The sequence below is a fragment of the Balaenoptera borealis genome (assembly GCF_965194805.1).
Source record: "Balaenoptera borealis genome assembly, chromosome: 5".
In the NCBI taxonomy this organism is placed as follows: domain Eukaryota; kingdom Metazoa; phylum Chordata; class Mammalia; order Artiodactyla; family Balaenopteridae; genus Balaenoptera; species Balaenoptera borealis.
This window is the reverse complement of record NC_138862.1, coordinates 114,799,286-114,825,792: the sequence shown is the minus strand read 5'-3', so window position 1 is coordinate 114,825,792 and position 26,507 is coordinate 114,799,286. Positions and strand designations below refer to the sequence as shown.

General features: G+C 40.2%; 1 long non-coding RNA gene and 1 pseudogene across 2 annotated transcripts in view; one reads left to right on the top strand and one right to left on the bottom strand.

The window, feature by feature from the left end:
• Positions 1 to 15,811, bottom strand: part of LOC309629948 — a 29,439-nt gene extending 13,628 nt beyond the window's left edge. Inside the window, exon 1 of the long non-coding RNA XR_014245317.1 lies at positions 13,351 to 15,811. This is a non-coding gene — a long non-coding RNA (uncharacterized lncRNA). The remainder of the gene's footprint in view (positions 1 to 13,350) is intronic.
• A 19-nt stretch (positions 15,812 to 15,830) lies between these two features.
• LOC309629914 (rRNA-processing protein FCF1 homolog pseudogene) lies at positions 15,831 to 23,789 on the top strand (annotated as a pseudogene). The gene has a single exon. The product of its transcript is annotated as an rRNA-processing protein FCF1 homolog pseudogene (transcript).
• The last annotated feature ends 2,718 nt before the right edge of the window (positions 23,790 to 26,507 follow it).

Sequence of the window (26,507 nt, the reverse complement as noted above, 5' to 3'; positions counted from 1 at the left end):
GGAGACACATTCTATGTAAAACAATAATTGTTAATGTAGTTATTGTTATCATTGAGCACCTATGTTGTGTCTAGTGTTATGCATACACTCACACATTTAATCCCTAATGCAATTTTTAAGTTAGGTATTACCACTTCCATCTCTATGAGGCATTAAAGAGGGATCTAATAAACTGCCCAGGTTAAGCACATGGAAATTTGATGTCCACCCAATATGACTCCAAAGGATTCCATGCTGTTCTTATACAAGCAACAGTGGAAGGAACTTAGCTTCAAGAAAAGGGAAACTCAGCCTAACATGGGGGAGAGGAATAGACATGGATGCTATTCACAAATATTTGAATAATTTTCATAAGGAAGAGAAACTATATTTAGTCTGTGGTGCTTTCTAGGGCTGGACTTGTCCAGTGGTTAGAAGGGAACCGAGATTCAGTTCCAGACAAGAACCAACTTTCCTTCCTATGACTGTCTGAAAATTGGCTGCCTTGAAAAGTAATATGTTCACCTTCATTGGCTATGCCCTGTGTTGTTGGAGGTACTATAGAGAGTGTGCATGTCTTACATCGGCCAGAAAAACCACTGGGTTTCCTCCTGCTTGGAGATTCTATGACTGGAGGTACTGCTCCAAGCATAACAGAGTCCTAGAAAAAAAAATTAATCCTAACCTTCAGGCACCTGAGGTTAGTTTGGACAGTCATACAAAAAAAAAAAAAAATCACTCTCCTAAAAAGTTAAAAGTACCCTATTTTATGTTCAAATTGCCACTCATCTCCTATTCAGAGTTCCTCTACACCATTTAAAATTATACAGATGGACTATAAACTAACAGAGTGCTTACTATTTACAGGATCTAGTGGTTCAATTGTCCACATGTATTAAATCATTGATTCCTCTTAAGAAACTCATAAGATAGGTATTATTATCTTCATTATACAGATGAGGACACTAAGGCACATCAAGGGTAAATATCCTGCCAAGGGTTACTTAGTTAGTAACTGATGAAGAAAGGATTTGAACCTTAATAGTCTGACTCCAGAATCCATACTCCTGCCATGCACTGGAGGTGATGATGATAATAAAAGAATTAATATTAGCTACCAAGGGCCAAATATTTTCTGTTTATGGAGCTAAATCATGATACTCATTTTCTTCTTTAATCTTATCCACAACCCTAGCAGATACAGCTGAGGAGTCTATTTCATAGCATAGTTATGTATTTTGTCTCCACAAATGGCTGGTGGATGAAGGATTTGAGCCCAGGCATGCATAATTCCAAAATCCCTAACCTTAAATACTGTGCTCTCCATATAATTTTGGGCAGCTGTGGTCTACCTGCCCCATGTCATTATTTTCTTTTGGTGTTGTCCAACTATACTTCGTTTTCTCTCTCCTAGGAAAACCTGCTTCAGATGTTCATTCATGCTGGTGTAATGAACTGGCAACCCCCAAGAAAATCAGCACGTATGAGCTTGAGCAGTGACTCTGCCTCATGGGATCACTCACACCACCCTCCTTTGGTTCTCTTTTAAGCAACTTTGTACCAATTACTGGGTGACATTACCTCTCAGGGAGAGTTATTCACATTAATTAGAGTTCAAAACTCTAACCTGAAAGGAAAACAAAGATGGTGTGAGATTTTAGGCATGAGTTAATTTCTTATTATATTTTCCTAAGACCATAGAATTTATAGCAGGTTAGCATTTAGACAATTTATTATATATAAATCTGGCTCTGACTACAGAATTCCTTTTCACTGCTATCTTAAGACTTGAGGATATTTGTTAAATCTCTCCACCCATTTTTCCTTTTCATCAACCTTTAGCAATCTGTTTTTAATAGCCAATGGTTAGTCAAGTTAATTTAAAGGTCCACTATCCTGATGTTGCAATTCATGAAAAACAGTAAAAGAAAACAGAGTTCTCATTTCTTTCCTAGGGTAATTCCAGAGACCAAGGTACTGATGATTCCTTACAGAGACTGGTGGCCAACACAACCATCACCCCTGTGTCAGCCATGCTAAGCACATTAATAAGGAATAGCGCTGATAAGGCTTTCTGTTTTACCTTTTAATATTTTTGTCTTTTGCCAAAAACTGATGTTGAGTAATAATCGGTTGTCGACAAAATCTTTCTTCCTGATTTTCTTTGCTACATTAACTCTTCAAGGTCATGACTAATGATTTCCTCATGACCCTGAATTTCCTGGACTTGTATTCAGAGCAATTAAACAGGTAGTTCTACACATATCTTAGAATCTCAATGAATAAAACTGTGTCAGTTGACAGTGCCAAAGATTATGAATGAAATTGGTAAGGAATATAAAAAATGTGAATATATAAACATATTTCTGCCATCTGTGCTCCTAGATGAAGTAACGCCACAGGCAATTCTATTCAAAGTGGAATACAAATGAAATCTGAATTATATGATGTTTTAACAACAGATTTTCCTTCCTTTAAAATGCCTTATTCCAATATTAAAATTAATTTGCATTCTTTAAAAACAGACCGGTGTAGGCAGCAGTGTATTATACTAGATGGGGATAAAAACTTGCCCCAGAATTTGTAATTTATCTTAAATAACACACACACACACACACACACACACACACACACACACCCTCTTGTGAAAATCAAGAGTTGCTGTATTTCTTTTTCTTAGTTTTTATATCATATGTCTTAATTTCTACATCATTACATAAGTCCAAACCAAATCAATTTTTTACATACATTAAAAACTCTACCTTTAGGTACCCCACCAAGAGAATACCTAACAGTGAATCATAGACATGGGGCTCAGATTCAAAACAGAAGAAGCTAAGTCACAATATTGAAGGAAAGCTGAGGGTCAGAGGAACCTAGGAAAGGTCAGAAACCAAAGGCAAGCACTTGACTATGAGTCAGGGAGCACTGTCACCTCTGTAAGTGCCCCAGTAATCAGAGAGCAGGGATAGGTCTGGGGCTTCCTATGCAGGGTCAGAAGGTATTTATTTCAAATTCTGACTCAGTCAGGTATACCTACATAGCTAGGGGCAAGTGATTAAGTCTTTCTCAGGCTCATATTCCTCAAATTAAATAGGGACAATAACACACCTTTGCAGGTCATTGTGAAAATTAAGTGAGTAAATGAGTTCTAAGTGCCAGACATCATGGAAACTCATAATGGTTGTTTTCTCTTACTAAGATCAAAACAGCAGAAGTAAACTGAGTCCAAAGTGGGATAGTAACTTACACTTTAGCAACTTAGTGTGGGAATTTTACAATCTAGGTTATTCACAACCACTTTTGCGGGACTCAAAAGACTGAGTTGCCCAAAGTAGCTTGTGTTCCCCAGGAGAAGGATTCTGATAGTGAGGCCAGGTGGAGGGTGACGCCTATGAAGGGAATGGATATTACGGAGTATGGCTTGTCTATTCTGTATGTTGTTTTTACTAGCCGATGGGCCGCTCACGATCCTACGAGGCAAGGTTGTTATGTCAAAAGTGAGGTTCTAAGAGTAACCGACATGTTCAAAGTCAAGACAAAGGCAGAGCTGGAAGTGAAAGAGTTATTCTCAAGGCATGCTGTACCATCTCCAACATGGATAACTATAATCCATAACCCATTTTTATAAAATCATAGATCCACAAAAGTTTAGAAATGAAAGTTTCAGATTAACCAAGATGGCGGAGTAGAAGGACGTGCTCTCACTCCCTCTTGCGAGAGCACCAGAATCACAACTGGCTGCTGGACAATCATTGACAGGAAGACCCTGGACTTCACCAAGGAGGATACCCCACGTCCAAGGACAGAGGAGAAGCCACAGTGAGACGGTAGGAGGGGCGCAATCAGAGTAAAATCTAATCCCATAACTGCTGGGTGGGTGACTCACAGACTGGCGAACACTTATACCACAGAAGTCCACCCACTGGAGTGAAGGTTCTGAGCCCCACGTCAGGCTTCCCAACCTGGGGGTCCGGCTACGGGAGGAGGAATTCCTAGAGAATCAGACTTTGAAGCCTAGTGGGAATTGATTGCAGGACTTTGACAGGACTGGGGGAAACAGAGACCCCACTCTTGGAGGGCACACACAAAGTAATGTGTGCATTGGGACCCAGGGGAAGGAGCAGTGACCCTGGGGGAGACTGAACCAGACCTACCTGCTGGTGTTGGGGGGTCTCCTGCAGAGGCGGGTGGTGGCTCTGTTTCACCATGGGGATAAGGACACTGGCAGCAGAGGTTCTGGGAAGTTCTCCTTGGCGTGAGTCCTCCCAGAGTTTGCCATTAACCCCACCAAAGAGCCCAGGTAGGCTCCAGTGTTGGGTTGCCTCAGGCAAAACAACCAACAGGGAGGGAACCCAGCCCCACCCATCAACAGTCAAGCGGATTACGGTTTTACTGAACTCTGACCGCCACAGCAACAGGGAGGGAACCCAGCCCCACCCATCAACAGTCAAGTGGATTAAGGTTTTACTGAGCTCTGACCGCCACAGCAACAGTCAGCTCTGCCCACCAACAGAGCCTTCCATCAAGCCTCTTAGATAGCCTCAACCACCAGAGGGCAGACAGCAGAAGCAAGAAAAACTACAATCCTGCAGCCTGTGGACCAAAACCCACAGTTACAGAAAGATAGAGAAGATGAAAAGGCAGAGGGCTATGTACCAGATGAAGGAACAAGAAAAAACCCCAGAAAAACAACTAAATGAAGTGGAGATAGGCAACCTTCCAGAAAAAGAATTCAGAATAATGATAGTGAAGATGATCCAGGACCTCTGAATAAGAATGGAGGCAAAGATTGAGAAGATGCAAGAAATGATTAACAAAGACCTAGAAGAATTAAAGAACAAACAAACAGAGATGACCAATACAATAACTGAAATGAAAACTACACTAGAAGGAATAAATAGCAGAATAACTGAGGCAGAAGAACGGATAAGTGACCTGGAAGACAGAATGGTGGAATTCACTGCTGTGGAACAGAATAAAGAAAAAAGAATGAAAAGAAATGAAGACAGCCTAAGAGACCTCTGGGACAACATTAAATGCAACAACATTTGCATTATAGGGGTCCCAGAAGGAGAAGAGAGAGAGAAAGGACCAGAGAAAATATTTGAAGAGATTATAGTCGAAAACTTCCCTAACATGGGAAAGGAAATAGCCACCCAAGTCCAGGAAGCGCAGAGAGTCCCATACAGGATAAACCCAAGGAGAAACACGCCGAGACACATAGTAATCAAAGTGGCAAAAATTAAAGACAAAGAAAAATTATTGAAAGCAGCAAGGGAAAAACGACAAATAACATACAAGGGAACTCCCATAAGGTTAACAGCTGATTTCTCAGCAGAAACTCTGCAAGCCAGAAGGGAGTGGCATGATATACTTAAAGTGATGAAAGGGAAGAACCTACAACCAAGATTACTCTACACGGCAAGGATCTCATTTAGATTTGATGGAGAAATCAAAAGCTTTACAGACAAGCAAAAGCTAAGAGAATTCTGCACCACCAAACCAGCTCTACAACAAATGCTAAAGGAACTTCTCTAAGTGGGAAACACAAGAGAAGAAAAGGACCTACAAAAACAAACCCAAAACAATTAAGAAAATGGTCAGAGGAACATACATATCGATAATTACCTTAAACGTGAATGGATTAAATGCCCCAACCAAAAGACATAGACTGGCTGAATGGATACAAAAACAAGACCCATATATATGCTGTCTACAAGAGACCCACTTCAGACCTAGGGACACTTACAGACTGAAAGTGAGGGGATGGAAAAAGATATTCCATGCAAATGGAAATCAAAAGAAAGCTGGAGTAGCTATACTCATATCAGATAAAATAGACTTTAAAATAAAGAATGTTACAAGAGACAAGGAAGGACACTACATAATGATCCAGGGATCAATCCAAGAAGATATAACAATTATAAATATATATGCACCCAACATAGGAGCACCTCAATACATAAGGCAACTGCTAACAGCTATAAAAGAGGAAATCGACAGTAACACAGTAATAGTGGGGGACTTTAACACCTCACTTACACCAATGGACAGATCATCCAAAATGAAAATAAATAAGGAAACAGAAGCTTTAAATAACACAATAGACCAGATAGATTTAATTGATATATATAGGACATTCCATCCAAAAACAGCAGATTACACGTTCTTCTCAAGTGCGCATGGAACATTCTCCAGGATAGATCACATCTTGGGTCACAAATCAAGCCTCAGTAAATTTAAGAAAATTGAAATCATATCAAGCATCTTTTCTGACCACAACGCTATGAGATTAGAAATGAATTACAGGGAAAAAAACGTAAAAAAGACAAACACATGGAGGCTAAACAATACGTTACTAAATAACCAAGAGATCACTGAAGAAATCAAAGAGGAAATAAAAAAATACCTAGAGACAAATGACAATGAAAACACGACGACCCAAAACCTATGGGATGCAGCAAAAGCAGTTCTAAGAGGGAAGTTTATAGCTATACAAGCCTACCTCAAGAAACAAGAAAAATCTCAAGTAAACAATCTAACCTTACACCTAAAGAAACTAGAGAAAGAAGAACAAACAAAACCCAAAGTTAGCAGAAGGAAAGAAATCATAAAGATCAGAGCAGAAATAAATGAAATAGAAACAAAGAAAACAATAGCAAAGATCAATAAAACTAAAAGTTGGTTCTTTGAGAAGATAAACAAAATTGATAAGCCATTAGCCAGACTCATCAAGAAAAAGAGGGAGAGGACTCAAATCAATAAAATCAGAAATGAAAAAGGAGAAGTTACAACAGACACCGCAGAAATACAAAGCATCCTAAGAGACTACTACAAGCAACTTTATGCCAATAAAATGGACAACCTGGAAGAAATGGACAAATTCTTAGAAAGGTATAACCTTCCAAGACTGAACCAGGAAGAAACAGAAAATATGAACAGACCAATCACAAGTAATGAAATTGAAACTGTGATTAAAAATCTTCCAACAAACAAAAGTCCAGGACCAGATGGCTTCACAGGTGAATTCTATCAAACATTTAGAGAAGAGCTAACACCCATCCTTCTCAAACTCTTCCAAAAAATTGCAGAGGAAGGCACACTCCCAAACTCATTCTATGAGGCCACCATCACCCTGATACCAAAACCAGACAAAGACACTACAAAAAAAGAAAATTACAGACCAATATCACTGATGAATATAGATGCAAAAATCCTCAACAAAATACTAGCAAACAGAATCCAGCAACACATTAAAAGGATCATACACCACGATCAAGTGAGATTTATCCCAGGGATGCAAGGATTCTTCAATATACGCAAATCAATCAATGTGATACACCATATTAACAAATTGAAGAATAAAAACCATATGATCATCTCAATAGATGCAGGAAAAGCTTTTGACAAAATTCAACACCCATTTCTCATAAAAACTCTCCAGAAAGTGGGCATAGAGGGAACCTACCTCAACATAATAAAGGCCATATATGACAAACCCACAGCAAACATCATTCTCAATGGTGAAAAGCTGAAAGCATTTCCTCTAAGATCAGGAACGAGACAAGGATGTCCACTCTCACCACTATTATTCAACATAGTTCTGGAAGCCCTAGCCACGGCAGTCAGAGAAGAAAAAGAAATAAAAGGAATACAAATTGGAAAAGAAGAAGTAAAACTGTCACTGTTTGCGGATGACATGATACTATACATAGAGAATCCTAAAACTGCCACCAGAAAACTGCTAGAGCTAATCAATGAATATGGTAAAGTTGCAGGATACAAAATTAATGCACAGAAATCTCTTGCACTCCTATACACTAATGATGAAAAATCTGAAAGAGAAATTAAGGAAACACTCCCATTTACCACTGCAACAAAAAGAATAAAATACCTAGGAATAAACCTACCTAGGGAGACAACAGACCTGTATGCAGAAAACTATAAGACACTGATGAAAGAAATTAAAGATGATACCAAGAGATGGAGAGATATACCATGTTCTTGGATTGGAAGAATCAACATTGTGAAAATGAGTATACTACCCAAAGCAATCTACAGATTCAATGCAATCCCTATCAAATTACCAATGGCATTTTTTATGGAGCTAGAACAAATCATCTTAAAATTTGTATGGAGACACAAAAGACCCCGAATAGCCAAAGCAGTCTTGAGGGAAAAAAATGGAGCTGGAGGAATCAGACTCCCTGACTTCAGACTATACTACAAAGCTACAGTAATCAAGACAATATGGTACTGGCACAAAAACAGAAACATAGATCAATGGAACAAGATAGAAAGCCCAGAGATTAACCCACGCACCTATGGTCAACTAATCTATGACAAAGGAGGCAAAGATATACAATGGAGAAAAGACAGTCTCTTCAATAAATGGTGCTGGGAAAACTGGACAGCTACATGTAAAAGAATGAAATTAGAATACTCCCTAACACCATACACAAAAATAAACTCAAAATGGATTAGAAACCTAAATATAAGACTGGACACTATAAAACTCTTAGAGGAAAACATAGGAAGAACACTCTTAGACATAAATCACAGCAAGATCTTTTTTGATCCACCTCCTAGAGTAATGGAAATAAAAACAAAAATAAACAAGTGGGACCTAATGAAACTTCAAAGCTTTTGCACAGCAAAGGAAACCATAAACAAGACGAAAAGACAACCCTCAGAATGGGAGAAAATATTTGCAAATGAATCAACAGACAAAGGATTAATCTCCAAAATATATAAACAGCTCATTCAGCTCAATATCAAAGAAACAAATACCCAATCCAAAAATGGGCAGAAGACCTAAATAGACATTTCTCCAAAGAAGACATACAGACGGCCACGAAGCACATGAAAAGATGCTCAACATCACTAATTATTAGAGAAATGCAAATCAAAACTACAATGAGGTATCACCTCACTCCTGTTAGAATGGGCATCATCAGAAAATCTACAAACAACAAATGCTGGAGAGGGTGTGGAGAAAAGGGAACCCTCTTGCACTGTTGGTGGGAATGTAAATTGATACAGTCACTATGGAGAACAATATGGAGGTTCCTTAAAAAACTAAAAATAGAATTACCATATGACCCAGCAATCCCACTACTGGGCATATACCCAGAGAAAACCGTAATTCAAAAAGACACATGCACCCAAATGTTCATTGCAGCACTATTTACAATAGCCAGGTCATGGAAGTAACCTAAATGCCCATCAACAGACGAATGGATAAAGAAGATGTGGTACATATATACAATGGAATATTACTCAGCCATAAAAAGGAACGAAATTGAGTCATTTGTTGAGAAGTGGATGGATCTAGAGACTGTCATACAGAGTGAAGTAAGTCAGAAAGAGAAAAGCAAATATCGTATATTAATGCATGTATGTGGAACCTAGAAAAATGGTACAGATGAGCCAGTTTGCAGGGCAGAAGTTGAGACACAGATGTAGAGAATGGACATATGGACACCAAGGGGGGAAAACTGCAGTGGGGTGGGGTGGGGATGGTGGTGTGCTGAATTGGGCGATTGGGATTGACATGTATACACTGATGTGTATAAAACTGATGCCTAATAAGAACCTGCAGTATAAAAAAACAAACAAAACAACTAATACTAAACTTTCATTGGGTTATTTGTATGGAAATATGTTAATATAAATGTTTCAGACATTACATGAAATTTCTAAAAATCTTATATTTGTATGTGTATGGAAATATGTATGGAAATATGTTAATATAAATGTTTCGGACATTACATGAAATTTCTAAAAATCTTGCATGTTCTGGTATAATGTTATAAGTAATAATCCTAGTTATTACTTTAAAATGTATATCTCAGAAATAACTAATTTTCTTGTCAACTGCATTATTATGAACTTTCAAGATAATAAAGAGGTTGAAATAAAAAAAAAAAAAAAGAAATGAAAGTTTCAGTAATACTTATAATAATAATAATAATTCCAAAACCAATATAAATAACAACCAAAGGTAACATGTTTGATTAAAATATAATTACTTTAAAACATAAAATATGAATAAATGAAAATTGTTGAAGATTTAAAAGAGCTAAAAAATGTAAATGTCTTCTAACTGCAAACTAATTGTTAAGACTCTGCCATAACTAAAGCTATATTTTCACTTTTGTTCTTCTCTTGATGAACTCTTATTTGAATTCAGATATCAGAATTTCTGGATTTCTGGATTTAAAGGAACGTCTGAGTGAGAAAGGGGTTAATGGCTTTGCTGGTAGGAAATTCTTGGTCACTGCCAGTTTAGTGACCTTATCAGAGCAAGTCTAGATAGGACTCCTGATATCTTCTAACTTAATTAAGAGCAAAGCCTCTGCAGCTCTGCAGCAGCCCTGACTTCCTCTTATAGGCAGAAACTTATCTTCAGCGCCAGCCCAGCCCAAGGCCCAGACCCATCTCCAACTTAAATCTATGCCCAGATCTAGTGCAGAACGAGGCACAATCCCAAACCCAGACCCAGAGTTAGGCTTTGTTCCAGCCCCATCTCTGGTCCCAGTCCCAGTTCTAGCCTCTTTCAGCCCCAAGTCCAGCCTAAGACCCAGTCCCAGACCCAGGCTTAGGGACCTAGACCCAGACCCAAACTCAGACCCAGACCCAGGCCCAGACCCAGACCCAGGCCCAGACCTGGAGCCAGGCCCAGGCCCAGGCCCAGGCCCAGACCCTGTCCCAGACCCAGACCCAGGCCCAGACCCTGACCCAGGCCAAGACCCAGACCCAGGCCCAGACCCAGACCCAGTACCGGACCCAGGCCCAGACCCAAGCCCAGACCCAGACCCGGACCTAGGCCCAGACCCGGACCCAGACCCAGACCCAGACCCAGGCCCAGACCCAGGCCCAGACCCAGACCGAGACCCAGTACCAGAACCAGGCCCAGACCCAAGCCCAGACCCAGACCCGGACCTAGGCCCAGACCCGGACCCAGACCCAGGCCCAGACCCAGGCCCAGACCCAGACCGAGACCCAGGCCCAGACCCTGGCCCAGACCCTGATGCAGGCCCAGACCCAGACCTAGGCCCAGATGCAGACCCAGGCCCAGACCCAGGCCCAGACCCAGACCCAGACCCGGGCCCAGGCCCAGACCCAGACCCAGGCACGGGCCCAGACACACACCCAGACCCAGACCCTTCTACCCGTCTATTGCAAGACAATGATGACTTTGGTTGGGAACAGGTACACTAACAGGACTTATCTTCGAGGCTTGCACTCCCTCAGGCTTCATGGAAAACTCGCCTCCTCTGATCCAAGATTCCTACCAAATCTCTCTGTGGTCTGCATTTACGCCATCCAGAGCTTGGTTAGGCCGAGAGTAGGGCTCAACATGCTGTCTCAGTCACCCTGGTTTGCAAACTCTAGCTCCTTCCCCTCAGATAACACTCTTCCCACTCACTTATTAAACTTCATCTCCTTTCGTGTGGGAAAATATTCTTATTTTAGCAAGCTCCCCTCCCCCGCCCCCAACTTTATCCTCAAGTCTCCATGTTTAACATTCTCCAGAGGCTTAGCCTTTTGTAGCTCAGAAATCCTTTGTGATCTCAAAAAGCTTGGCTCATAAAAGGCTTGGATTTCAAAATGCCTGGCTCAGAGGAGTTTTAACATATCTCTTTCCCCTTCTCAGCTACACACATCCTCCCCTGAGAGGGTGAAAGCTGCTTATTAGACAGGTAGAAATCAGGGTAGCAACCAGAACATATAGGAGGAAAAAAGCAATGATCATTTTCCCTAAATCATATCCCACAACAAGAGGAAAAGCAGAGTATCAGGCAATTGGTAGCTAAAAAGTGTTAGTTTTCATCTTTAGTTCTATCTACTCCCCACCTTTTCCTCAAATTACTAAATAAGACATTTGCATTATTCCTAAGATCGCTAATGTTTACAATAAGAGTTAAATGTCCATCTCCTTCTTATAGAACATTGTTCCAGGAAACTGGGAATTTTTTTTCTACTAGATGGCTGTATAACCTAATAACACCTCTAAAGCTTATAAACAGAGAAATTAAAAGAAATATCAATGCAGGGGGGAAAAAAATCAATGCACATATTAAAGCCTTCAACTTAAAAATCACAGTAACCTCAACTCCTACCACGTTTCAGTTTGTATGATCCATGAGTTAGCTGACTGCTACAAAGACCACTGCATGCAAATAATATGGTCTCTTTTGAGATGTAGTCTATTTCCTTCTGTCTGCCAACATCATGTATTTATCAGTTTTAACCGGTCCTGTGTACAGCATTCTAAACCTGTGCATGTGGCTGTCTATCTCCTATAGTGTTACTCACTCCCAGCCATCATCCAGACACTAAAAACTGTATCTGGTTTGTACTAGGTAGGACAAAAACTAAGTTGCTATTACAAAGGGTTCAAACAATGCTGTCTGAAGCAAAAAGTAATTTGCTTTCTTCTTATGTGACTGGCCAGCAGGAAACAGGCAGGACAAACTAGGTAGGTGACTTTGCTCCGTGAGACCAGGTTTCTTTTATCCCATCACTCTGCATCACTCTGCATTCCATGTAAGATTTTCTGGGGTTTTTTTTTTGGTTTTTTTTTGGCCGCACCAGCAGGGCTTGTGGGATCTTAGTTCCCCGACCAGGGATTGAACCCGGGCCATGGGCCGTGTCAGTGATAGCGCCAAGTCCTAACCACTGGACCATCAGGGAATTCCTCTCCTGTAATTTTATCTGTATCCACATAGACAAATGTCATTCATACCCTCCACATCCATGTTATAATTTACAGGAAGGAAAGAATGAAGAGTGCAAAAATCTTCCTTTTTAAGGACACAAAGCATGCATCATTTCCATTCCTTTTCATTGGCAAGAATTTAGTCCCATCCTCAAGCTTGCCTACAAGAGAGGATGAGAGCTGTAGTCTCTAGTTGGTAGTCAAGGGTCCAGCTAAAACTCAAGATGTTCTATTATCAAAAGAAATAAGGGGAGAATTGCTATAGTGGGGCAAAAAGTACCTCTGGCACCAGATGTTGGTATTAGTAACTGAAGCCCAAAGGTGTTCTTTCTGCTCCAGTCATCAAGAGAAAGTCTTTGATCAGAGGAAACTCTAGTTTAGTATTTTTCAACCTTGGTACTATTGACATGTTGGAGCAGGTAATTCCTTATTGCGGAGGGTGGAGAATGGAGCCGTTCTAGGCATTGTAGGATGTTTAACAGCATCCCTGGCAACCATGCTGGTTGATGGGAAAATATGAAGATGAATTAGGAACTTATGTCCTCAGAGCTTCATAGTCTCATAAGGAAGATAATACGTGTAAAATGGCATACGGGCTATAAGGTATATAAAAGCAATAATACATGATAGGAATTGTTACCAACCCTTCCGAGTCGTCCCCAACAAGGGTCCTCCTGCGTCAATAGAACGAAGATAAGTTCGGCTCAGAAGCAAAGGAAAGCTTTATTCTTTGATCAAAGAATGGAGAGACGAGAGCTGGAGCTCCAGAGTCCACGCCCTCCCGGACCGGCTGTGCGCAGGGCTGCTTCACGGGGACCTCGTCAGCAGGGGGAAGGGGTGGGGCTCGCGCCAGGCGGGTGCGCGCCTGCGCAGCTCACGCTCCAGATTGCAGTGCGGGGCGCAGCGTCTCTGCACACGGCGCGCTGCCACCTTCTTACATTGAATGTCGTGTGCAGCGCTTCTGCCAGCAGGTTGACGGCCTAATGAGCTGAAGTGTCAGGCGCAGCCCTTTCGCACTAGGAACTCTGGCATGAAGTCCCGGGGGGGCGAGGGCTCTGCGCAGCACCCTATGAGCAAGTGAAACCAAAGGAGGCACAAAGGAAAAGAAAAAGAAAGGTTAGACTTTATTTTATTACCCGGATTCTATTATTATCTCCTGGGAATTGTTAAAGGGCTTTGCCGGGGACAAATGTGAGACATACCTCTCATATTACCCACGTCTTTCAAGTGTGCCTGCTCCCCTCTGTAGCTGAGTTGACAGTTTTTTTTTTTTTTTTGAAATTTATTTATTTATGGCTGTGTTGGGTCTTCGTTTCTCTGCGAGGGCTTTCTCTAGTTGCGGCAAGCGGGGTCCACTCTTCATCGCGGTGTGCGGGCCTCTCACTATCGCGGCCTCTCTTGTTGCGGAGCACAGGCTCCAGACGCGCAGGCTCAGTAGTTGTGGCTCACGGGCCCAGCTGCTCCGCGGCATGTGGGATCCTCCCAGACCAGGGCTCGAACCCGTGCCCCCTGCATTGGCAGGCAGATTCTCAACCACTGCGCCACCAGGGAAGCCCTACAGTTTTTATTTTATTTGCTGTCAGGATGACTGAATTATCACCTGAACCTTCTGTTTTCCCCACATTTTGACCTTAAGAAGTCCTTCCATAACTTGCAGAGGTTGGTCTCGTTACCCCAGGTGTTCCTTAGTTACTTCCATTAGGTACTGACTAGAAAAGGAAAATGGTGTGGTTGTCTGACGAGCTACTTAAGACCACAGTACTTCATATTTTAGTCTGGGGTCATTTGGTTGCAAGTAACAGAGATTCACATAAAGTACCTTAGGCAAAATTGAGAAACTTATTGAAAAGGTGTAGAGTTACTTCATGGACCCCAGAGGAAGAGCATTCAGACTCGGTGAGAAACCAGTCTAGTGCTTTATCTATAAAGGCTGGGAGAAGACTGGTTTTGCCAGCTTTCACTGAGTTAGGCAGGAGTAAATCTAGTGTTGATCTTTAAATTGTGGAGATGATATGTATCTATTTACTTTAGCTTTGAGACTTGAGTTGTAATTATAGGACAACATGAAAACTGCCACAAAATATCATGGTTTACTTGTCTGTTTCATATTGATCTTTAAAATCTGAAATAAAATCTTTCACTTAGTAGCAGGCTAAGTTTTGTAACTGGCTATGCAAACGTTAACTACTGTAAGAAACTTCCATTTATCCATTTTCTTTCCTATCTCTTTAAAAACTCTAATCAAGGTGCTTCCACTAATTTTACTCGTCTTGTCAGATGAGTGAGTGAGGCCAGTAAAGAATTTACAAAAACCAAAGTATAATTATTAAAGATCTACTCTCTTCTAGGTATCCCAATTTCTGAGTTCTTCTCTCCTATCCTTGATATTTATACCTTAGAGAATTATACTTTGGAGAAATAGTGGACATGAAATTCTTTCTTTCCTCTGTACCCCACTCACCCTTAATAAATCTGCTCAAGCCCTGTGATTAGAGAGTTTGCTCCCTGAGAAACTTCTAAATGGACAAGGCCCCCATAACCCCATATCCTTGGCCACAGCAGATAGAACTGGGATTTAATATCTGACCCAGTCAATTGCTTTCTCAAAGGAAGTTCTTGGAGTAAAGACCAAATAAGGACAATAATGGCATGACAAAATTTTTTATTATGTGATCAGCAAAAGAAGAGAATGTCAGTCTACAGGACAGAGTGCAGTAAGAGAGTTCTTAGGAGACCAGACATGTGTCCCTGGAAGTTCAAATGCATATGTGAGTGTAATGACCTAAGCTGTTTCTTACCCAAAAGATTGAATAGATGAAAAGCTTGCTAAATTAGTCCATATTGGCAAAGATATTGAAAGAAGCAACAGCAGTGTAGCCTTTATTAGCCTGGCAAGGACATGCAAGTTTGCCATCAGTCAAGGGACATTAGGTTTGAGCCATTTTACCAGTCCCCAATCCAGAGGCTATCATCTAGGTAAGAAGAACCCAGGAGCAAGTTGGATCTGTGAAGTCATTGGAAAAAGTCATCTAGAAAGCACATGACCCACACCAGACAACTCTACAGCGAGGACACTCTCCCTATAGGTCCTCTAAAGAATGTCTGATTATGAGAACCACCTGGGGAGATTTTTTAAAATTCAGAAATTCTGATTCAGGTAATCTGTTTTTCCTTTTAAAATCTCCCCAGGTGAATTTAATATTTTGCAAGGGTTGAGAACCACTGTTTCGTTTTATTAAGGTAACATTGGTTTATAACATTATATGTTTCTTGTATACAACATTATATTTTGACTTCTATATACACTGCAGCATGTCCATCACTATAAGTTTGGTTTCCACTCATTACCATATGGTTGACTCCCTTTACCCATTTCACCCTCCCCCACCCCCTGCCCCTCTGGTAACCACTAATCTGTTCTCTGTATCTATGTATTTTCTGTTTGGTTTGTTCATTTATTTTGTTTTCTTTCTTTACATTCCACGTATGAGTGAAATCATACGGTACTTGACTTATTTTACTTAGCATATTAATGCCCTCAGGGTCCATCCATGTTGTTGCAAATAGCAAGATTTCATCTTTTTATGGCTGAGTAGTAGTATTCCATTGTATATATATATATGCCACATCTTTATCCATTCATCCATTTATGGGCACTTAGATTGTTTCCATATCTTGAGTATTGTAAATAATGTTGCAGTGAACATAGGGGTGCATATATCTTTCCAATTAGTGTTTTTGTATTGTTTGGATAAATATCCAGAAATGAAATAGCTGGATCATTTACTAGTTCTAGTCTTAATTTTTTGAGGAATCTCCATTGATATAAGTGGGGTGTTAAAAGTTCTAACTGTAGTTGTGTTGCTGTCAGTTTCTCCCTTTGGGTCTGTTAATAATTGCTTTAAATATTTTGGTGCTGTTATATTAGCTGCATATATATTAATAACGGTTATGTCTTCTTGATGAATTGCCCTCTTTATCACTCTATAATGTCCATCTTTGTCTCTTGTTACCTTTTTTGATTGAAGTTTATTTTGTTGGATGTGTGTGGCTATACCCACTTTCTTTTGGCTGTCATTTGTTTGGAGTATCATCTTCCCTCCCTTCGCTTGGAGCTTCAGTTTGTCTTTAGAGCTGGATGAGTCGCCTGGATATAGCATATAGTTGGGTCTTGTTTTTAATCCACCCATCCACTCTATTTCTTTTGACTGGTGAATTCAACCCATTTACATTTAGGGGGATTACTGATAAATGAGGATTTAGTACTGCTATTTTGTCTTTTGTTTTCTGGTTCTTTTATATCTCCATTGTTTCTTTTTCCTTGTGTTTATGTCTGCCATTTTAGTCTGGCAGTTTCTATGATGTTTTTCTCAGTTTCCTCTTTTTTTATATTTTGTGTCTCTGCCCTAGATTTATGTTTCGTGGTTACCGTGAGGTTTGTATAAAATGTGTCATAGGTAGAGAAACAACAGTGCGGCGTGAACATGGGGAAGCAAAAGAAAACACGGAAGTATGTGACCATGAAGCGAATGCTTAGTCTCAGAGATCAGAGGCTTAAAGAAAAGGATAGATTAAAACCGAAAAAGAAAGAAAAGAAAGATCCCAGTGCACTCAAGGAAAGAGTAGTCCCCCAACACCCTTCCTGCTTATTCTTCCAATATAACACACAGCTGGGCCCACCTTACCACATCCCGGTCGATACCAACTTTATCAACCTTTCCATTAAAGCCAAACTGGACTTTAGTGCAGTCAATGATGGACTGTCTGTATGCCAAGTGTATCCCTTCTATAACTGACTGCGTAATGGCTGAAACTGAGAAATCGGGGCAGAAGTATCGAGTGGCTCTAAGGATTGCCAAGGATCCAAGATTTGAACGATTACCATGCACACACAAAGGAACCTATGCAGTTGACTGCTTAGTACAAAGAGTAACTCAGCACAAGTGTTACATTGTGGCCACAGTTGACTGGGACCTTAAACAAAGAATCCGGAAGATCCCTGGAGTTCCCATCATGTACATTTCTAACCATAGGTACAACACTGAGCGGTTGCCAGATGATTATGGGGCCCCTCGGTTCTAATTCTTAAAAGACAAATTTCCTCTGCCTTCCTTCGACCAACTTTATCTTTTGCCAGTTCATTAAACATGCTATAGCATGCATTATTATTCCACTCACCCATATGCTCTGTAATGAGCTGAGTATGGTTAAATGCACTCACTTTTTAATGTTGTTTTGAAAATTATATTTTGTGTCATTTTAAAATTTGTTGCATCTTTTTATAAATCAAATAATTGCTCACATAAAAAAAAATGTCTCATAGGTAAAATAGTCCTTTTTCTCCTGATAGTGTCTTATCTTCATTTGCCTACATGGCTTCCATCCTTTTCCTATTCCCCTTTTATGTTTTTATTGTCTCAAATAACCTCTTTTTACATTGTGAGTTTGCTGCCAAATAGAAGTAGCTAATGTTAATTTTTACTGCTTTTTTCTCTTTAACCTTTATGCTATAATTAAATGTTTAACAACCTATTCTGATACAGAGTAGCAATTTTTTGATTCTGTCTATTTATCACCTTACTCAAAGTTTTCTGTACTTTGCCCTTTTTTTTTTCTGGAAGAAGAGTTCCTTTCTACATTTCTTGTTAGACAGGTCTAGTGGTGATGAACTCCCTCAGCTTTTGTCTGGGAAAGCCTTTATTTCTCCTTCATATCTGAAGCATAACTTTGCTGGATAGAGTACTCTTGGCTGATATTTTTTACCTTTTGATATTTTGAATATGTCATTCCACTCTCTCCTGGCCTGTAGAGTTTCTGCTAAAATTTTTGTTGATAGACTAATGGGGGTTCCTTTGTGGGTTACTGTCTTTTTTCCCCTGGTTGCCTTAAAAATATTTTGTCATTGAATTTTGATAGTTTAATATAATGTATCTTGGAGAATGTGTTTTTGCATTGAGGTACTTAGGTGTGCTCTCAGCATCATGACTTGTATATCCAGTTTCTTCTCCAAGTTTTGGAAGATCTCAGCTATTATTTCTTTAAATAAACTTTCTGTCCCCTCCTTCATCTCTTCTCCTCCTGGGATAACTATTATCCCTATGTTGCCTTTTCCAGTGAAGTCAGATTGTTCTTGTAGAATTTCTTAATTTATTTTTAGTTCTTAGTTCTCTCTCCTCTTCTACCTGAATTATTTCTAGATTTTTATCTTTGAGCTTGATAATTCTCTCTTCCATATGGTCTGCTCTATTTTCAGTGTTTTCTAATGCATTCTTCATCTCACTTTTTTTAGTTCTTCCACTCCAGAATTTATATTTGCTTTTATTTTTCCCCTTTTTTTTGCAGATAGCATTTTTAATTTACAGAGGGGTTTGCCTACTTTCACTTTTTTTTTTAAACATCTTTATTGGAGTATAATAGTTTTACACTGGTGTGTTAGTTTCTGCTTTATAACAAAGTAAATCAGCTATACATATACATATATCCCCATATCTCCTCCCTCTTGCGTCTCCCTCCCACCCTCCCTATCCCACCCCTCTGGGTGATCACAAAGCATTGAGCTGATCTCCCTGTGCTATGTGGCTGCTTCCCACTAGCTACCTATTTTATATTTGGTAGTGTATATATGTCCATGCCACTCTCTCACTTGGTCCCAGCTTGCCCTTCCTCCTCCCCACGTCCTCAAATCCATTCTCTACGTGTGCATCTTTATTCCTGTCCTGCCCCTAGGTTCTTCACAACTTTTTTTTCTTTTTAGATTCCATATATGTGTATGGAAATATGGTATTTCTTTTTCTCTTTCTGACTTACTTCACTCTGTATGAAAGACTCTAGGTCCATCCACCTCACTACGAATAACTGAATTTCGTTTCCTTTTACGGCTGAGTAATATTCCATTGTATGTATGTGCCACATCTTCTTTATCCATTCCTCTGTCGATGGACACTCAGGTTGCTTCCATGTCCTGGCTATTGTAAATAGAGCTGCAATGAACATTGTGGTACACGACTTTTTTTGAATTATGGTTTTCTCAGGGTATATGCCCAGTAGTGGAATTGCTGGGTCGTATAGTTGTTCTATTATTAATTCTTTAAGGAGCCTCCATACTGTTCTCCATAGTGGCTGTATCAGTTTACATTCCCACCATCAGTGCAAGAGGGTTGGTTTCCTTTTCTCCACACCGTCTCCAGCATTTGTTGTTTGCAGATTTTTTGATGATGGCCATTCTGACTGGTGTGAGGTGATACCTCATTGTAGTTTTGATTTGCATTTCTCTAATGATTAGTGACGTTGAGCATCTCTTCATGTGTTTGTTAGCAATCTGTATATCTTCTTTGGAGAAATGTCTGTTTAGGTCTTCTGCCTATTTTTGGATTGGGTTGTTTGTATTTTTGATATTGAGCTGCATGAGCTGCTTGTAAATTTTGGAGATTAATCCTTTGTCAGTTGCTTCATTTGCAAATATTTTCTCCCATTCTGAGGGTTGTCTTTTCATCTTGTTTATGGTTTCCTTTGCTGTGCAAAAGCTTTTAAGTTTCATTAGGTCCCAATTGTTTATTTTTGTTTTTATTTCCATTTCTCTAGGAGGTGCCTTAAAAAGGATCCTGCTGTGATTTATGTCATAGAGTGTTCTGCCTGTGTTTTCCTCTAAGAGTTTTATAGTGCCTGGCCTTACATTTAGGTTTTTAATCCATTTTGGGTTTATTTATGTGTATGGTGTTAGGGAGGGCTCTAATTTCATTCTTTTACATGTAGCTGTCCAGTTTTCGCAGCACCACTTATTGAAGAGGCTTTCTTTTCTCCATTGTATATTCTTGCCTCCTTTATCAAAAATAAGGTGACCATATGTGTGTGGGTTTATCTCTGGGCTTTCTATCCTGTTCCATTGATCTATATTTCTGTTTTTGTGCCAGTACCATACTGTCTTGATTACTGTAGCTTTGTAGTATAGTCTGAAATCAGGGAGCCTGATTCCTCCAGCTCCATTTTTCTTTCTCAAGATTGCTTTGGCTATTCGGGGTCTTTTGTGTTTCCATACAAATTGTGAAATTTTTTGTTCTAGTTCTGTGAGAAATGCCAGTAGTAGTTTGATAGGGATTGCACTGAATCCGTAGATTGCTTTGGGTAGTATAGTCATTTTCACAATGTTGATTCTTCCAATCCAAGAACATGGTATATCTCTCCATCTGTTTGTATCATCATTAATTTCTTTCAATAGTGTCTCATAGTTTTCTGCATACAGGTCTTTTGTCTCCCTAGGTAAATTTATTCCTAGGTATTTTATTCTTTTTGTTGCAGTGATAAATGGGAGTGTTTCCTTAATTTCTCTTTCAGATTTTTCATCATCAGTGTATAGGAATGCAGGAGATTTCTGTGTCTTAATTTTGTATCCTGCTACTTTACCAAATGCATTGATTAGCTCTAGGAGTTCTCTGGTAGCATCTTTAGGGTTCTCTATGTATAGTATCTTGTCATCTGCAAACAGTGACAGGTTTACATCTTCTTTTCCGGCTTAGATTCCTTTTATTTCATTTTCTTCTCTGATTGATGGGGCTAAAATTTCCAAAACTATGTTGGATAATAGTGGCAAGAGTGGAACACCTTGTCTTGTTCCTGATCTTAGAGGAAATGGTTTCAGTTTTTCACCATTGAGAACAATGTTGGCTGTGGGATTGTCATATATGGCCTTTATTATGTTGAGGTAAGTTCCCTCTATGCCTGCTTTCTGGAGGGTTTTTATCATAGATGGGTGTTGAATTTTGTGAAAAGCTTTTTCTGCATCTATTGAGATGATCATATGGTTTTTCTCCTTCAATTTGTTAATATGGTGTGTCACATTGATTGATTTGCCTATATTGAAGAATCCTTGCATTCCTGGGATAAACCCCACTTGATCATGGTGTATGATCCTTTTAATGTGCTGTTGGATTCTGTTTGCTAGTATTTTGTTGAGGATTTTTGCATCTATGTTCATCAGTGATATTGGCCTGTAGTTTTCTTTCTTTGTGACATCTTTGTCTGGTTTTGGTATCAGGGTGATGGTGGCCTCGTAGAATGAGTTTGGGAGTGTTCCTCCCTCTGCAATATTTTGGAAGAGTTTGAGAAGGATAGGTGTTAGCTCTTCTCTAAATGTTTGATAGAATTCGCTTGTGAAGCCATCTGGTCCTGGGCTTTTGTTTGTTGGAAGATTTTTAATCACAGTCTCAATTTCAGTGCTTATGATTGGTCTGTTTATATTTTGTATTTCTTCCTGGTTCAGTCTTGGAAGGTTGTGCTTTTCTAAGAATTTGTCCATTTCTTCCAGGTTGTCCATTTTATTGGCATATAGTTGCTTCTATTAATCTCTCATGATTCTTTGTATTTCTGCAGTGTCACTTGTTACTTCTCCTTTTTCATTTGTAATTTTATTGATTTGAGTCTTTTCCCTTTTTTTCTTGATGACTCTGGCTAATGATTTATCAATTTTGTTTATCTTTCAAAGAACCAGCTTTTAGTTTTATTGATCTTTGCTATCATTTCCTTCATTTCTTTTTCATTTATTTCTGATCTGATATTTATGATTTCTTTCCTTCTGCTAACTTTGGGTTTATTTTGTTCTTCTTTCTCTAATTGTTTTAGGTGTAAGGTTAGGTTGTTTATTTGAGATGTTTCTTGTTTCTTGAGGTGGGATTGTATTGCTATAAACTTCCCTCTTAGAACTTCTTTTGCTGCATCCCATAGGTTTTGGGTAGTCGTGTTTTCATTGTCATTTGTTTCTAGGTATTTTTCGATTTCCTCTTTGATTTCCTCACTGATCTCTTCATTATTTAGGACTGTATTCTTTAGCCTCCATGTGTTTGTATTTATGCAGATTTTTTCCTGTAATTGATATGTAGTCTCATAGTGTTGTGGTCAGAAAAGGTACTTGCTATGATTTCAATATTCTTAAATTTACCAAGGCTTGATTTGTGACCCAGGATATGATTTATCCTGGAGAATGTTCCATGAGCACTTGAGAAGAAAGTGTATTCTGTTGTTTTTGGATGGAATGTCCTATAAATATCAATTAAGTCCATCTAGTTTAATGTATCATTTAAAGCTTGTGTTTCCATATTTATTTTCAATTTGGATGATCTGTCCATTGGTGAAAGTGGGGTGTTAAAGTCCACTACTATGATTGTGTTACTGTCGAGTTCCCTTTTTATTGCTGTTAGTATTTGCCTTATATATTGAGGTGATCCTATGTTGGGTGCATAAATATTTACAATTGTTATATCTTCTTCTTGGATTGATCCCTTGGTCAGTATGTCGTGTCCTTCTTTGTCTCTTGTAATAGTCTTTATTTTAAAGTCTATTTTGTCTGATACGAGAATTGCTACTCCAGCTTTCTTGTGATTTCCATTTGCATGGAATATCTTTTTCCATCCCCTCACTTTCAGTCTGTATGTGTCCCTAGATCTGAAGTGGGTCTCTTGTAGACAGCATATATATGGGTCTTGTTTTTGTATCCATTCAGCCACTCTGTGTCTTTTGGTTGGAGCTTTTCATCCATTTACATTTAAGGTAGTTATCGATATGTATGTTCCTATTACCACTTTCTCAATTGTTTTGGGTTTGTTATTGTAGGTCTTTTCCTTTTCTTGTGTTTCCTGCCTGGAGAAGTTCCTTTAGCATTTGTTGTAAAGCTGGTTTGGTGGTGCTGAATTCTCTTAGCTTTTGCTTGTCTGTAAAGGTTTTAATTTCCCCATCGAATCTGAATGAGATCCTTGCTGGGTAGAGTAATCTTGGTTGTAGGTTTTTCTCCTTCATCACTTTAAATATGTCCTGCCACTCCCTTCTGGCTTGCAGAGTTTCTGCTGAAAGATCAGCTATTAACCTTATGGGGCTTCCCTTTTATGTTATCTGTTGTTTTTCCCTTGCTGCTTTTAATATTTTTTCTTTGTATTTAATTTTTGGTAGTTTGATTAATATGTGTCTTGGAGTGTTTCTCCTTGGATTTATCCTGTATGAGACTGTCTGCTTCCTGGGCTTGATTGACTATTTCCTTTCCCATATTAGGGAAGTTTTTAACTATAATCTCTTCAAATATTTTCTCAGTCCCTTTCTTTTTCTCTTCTTCTTCTGGGACCCGTATAATTGGAATATTGGTACATTTAATGTTGTCCCAGAGGTCTCTGAGACTGTCCTCAGTTCTTGTCATTCTTTTTGCTTTATTCTGCTCTGTGGTAGTTATTTCCACTATTTTATTTTCCAGGTCAGTTTTCTGTTCTTTTGCCTCAGTTATTCTGCTATTGATTCCTTCTAGAGAACTTTTAATTTCATTTATTGAGTTGTTCATCTTTGATTGTTTGCTTTTTAATTCTTCTAGGTCCTTGTTAAACGTTTCTTGTATTTTCTCCATTCTATTTCCAAGATTTTGGATCATCTTTACTATCATTACTCTGAATTCTTTTTCAGGTAGACTGCCTATTTTCTCTTCATTTGTTTAATCTGGTGGGTTTTTACCTTGCTCCTTCATCTGCTGTGTGTTTCTCTGTCTTATCATTTTGCTTAACATACTGTGTTTGGGGTCTCCTGTTCACAGGCTGCAGGTTCGTAGTTCCCGTTGTTTTTGGTGTCTGCCTCCAGTGGGTAAGATTGGTTCAGTGGGTTCTGTAGGCTTCCTGGTGGAGGGGATTGGTGCCTGTGTTTTGGTAGGTGGGCCTGGACCTTGTCTTTCTGTTTGGCAGGACCGCATCCAGTGGTGTTTTTTGGGGTGTCTGTGACCTTATTATGATTTTAGGCAGCCTCTCTGCTAATGGGTGGTGCTGTGTTCCTGTCTTGCTAGTTGTTTGGCATAAGGTGTCCAGCACTGTAGCCTGCTGGTCATTGAGTGGAGCTGGGTCTTAGCATTGAGATGGAGATCTCTGGGAGAGCTTTCGCTGTTTGATATTACGTGGAGCTGGGAGGTCTCTAGTGGACTGATGTCCTGAACTTGGCTCTCCCAACTCAGAGGCACAGGCCTGACATTCGGCTGGAGCACCAAGACTCTGTTAGCCACACGGCTCAGAAGAAAAGGGAGAAAGAAAGAAAGAAAGAAAGAGAGAGAGAGAGGAAGGAAGGAAGAGGGGAGGGAGGGAGGGAGGGAAAGAAAAATAAAGTTATTAAAATAAAAGAATAGTATTAAAAATTAAAAAGATTAAAAAGTAATTAAAAAAAAAGGAAGAAAGAAAAAAGAGAGCAACAAAGCCAAAAAACAAATCCACCAATCATAACAAGCACTAAAATCTATATTAAAAAAAAAAAAACAGAAAAAAAACCTGACAGACCCTCCTAGGACAAATGGTAAAAGCAAAGCTATACAAAGTCACACAAAATTCACTGCCTCAATTTTGGGATGATTTGTTGTCTATTCAGGTGTTCCACAGATGCAGGGTACATCAAGTTGATTGTGGAGATTTAATCCGCTGCTCCTGAGGCTGCTGGGAGAGATTTCCCTTTCTCTTCTTTGTTCGCACAGCTCCCGGGGTTCAGCTTTGGATTTGACCCCATCTCTGCATGTAAGCTGCCCTCTGGCGTCTGTTCTTCGCTCAGACAGGACGGGGTTAAAGCAATGGCTGCTTCAGGGGCTCTGGCTCACTCAGGCTTGGGGGAGGGAGGGGTACTGAATGCGGGGCGAGCCTGCGGCGGCAGAGGCGGGCATGACGTTGCACCAGCCTGAGGCGCGCCGTGTGTTCTTCCTGGGAAGTTGTCCCTGGATCACAGGACTCTGGCAGTGGCGGGCTGCACAGGCTCCCGGGAGGGGAGGTGTGGATAGTGACCTGTGCCTGCACACAGGCTTCTTGGTGGCGGCAGCAGCAGCCTTAGCGTCTCATGCCCATCTCTGGTGTCTGCACTGATAGCCGCGGCTCACGCCCGTCTCTGGAGCTCGTTTAGGAGGTGCTCTGAATCCCCTCTCCTCGTGCACCCCGAAACAATGGTCTCTTGCCTCTTAGGCTGTTCGACTTTTTCCCGGACTCCCTCCTGGCTAGCCGTGGCTCACTAGCCCCTTCAGGCTGTGTTCACGCAGCCAACCCCAGTCCTCTCCTTGGGATCAGACCGAAGCGCGAGCCTCAGCTCCCAGCCCCCGCCCGCCCTGGTGGGTGAGCAGACAAGCCTCTCGGGCTGGTGAGTGCTGGTCGGCACCGATCCTCTCTGCGGGAACCTCTCCGCTTTGCCCTCTGCACCCCTGTGGCTGCGCTCTCCTCCGTGGCTCCGAAGCTCCCCACTCCGCCACCCGCAGTCTCTGCCCGCGATAGGGGCTTCCTAGTGTGTGGAAATCTTTCCTCCTTCACAGCTCCCTCCCACTGGTGCAGGTCCCGCCCCTATTCTTTTGTCTGCTTTTTCTTTTTTCTTTTGCCTTACCCAGGTACGTGGGGAGTTTCTTGCCTTTTGGAAGTCTGAGGTCTTCTGCCAGCGTTCAGTAGGTGTTCTGTAGGAGTTGTTCCACATGTAGATGTATTTCTGATGTATTTGTGGGGAGGAAGGTGATCTCCACGTCTTACTCCTCCACCATCTTGAAGGTCTCTCTCTTTGGTACTTTATTAGAGTTTCAGTCTCTTTGGTAAAGCATTCCTTCTGTTTGTTAATTTTATTCATGAACTCATTGGATTACCTTCCTGAGTTTTCTTGTTGCTTATTGAGCTTCATGACAACTATGTTGAATTTTTCTCAGATCGTAATATTCCATGCCTTTAAGTTTGGTTTCTGAAGAATTTTCATTTTCTTTCAGTGGCACAGTGCTACTGTGGTTCTTCATGGTGTCTGGTAAGTTGTTCTGACGCTGGTGCATTTTAAGTAGTGACTA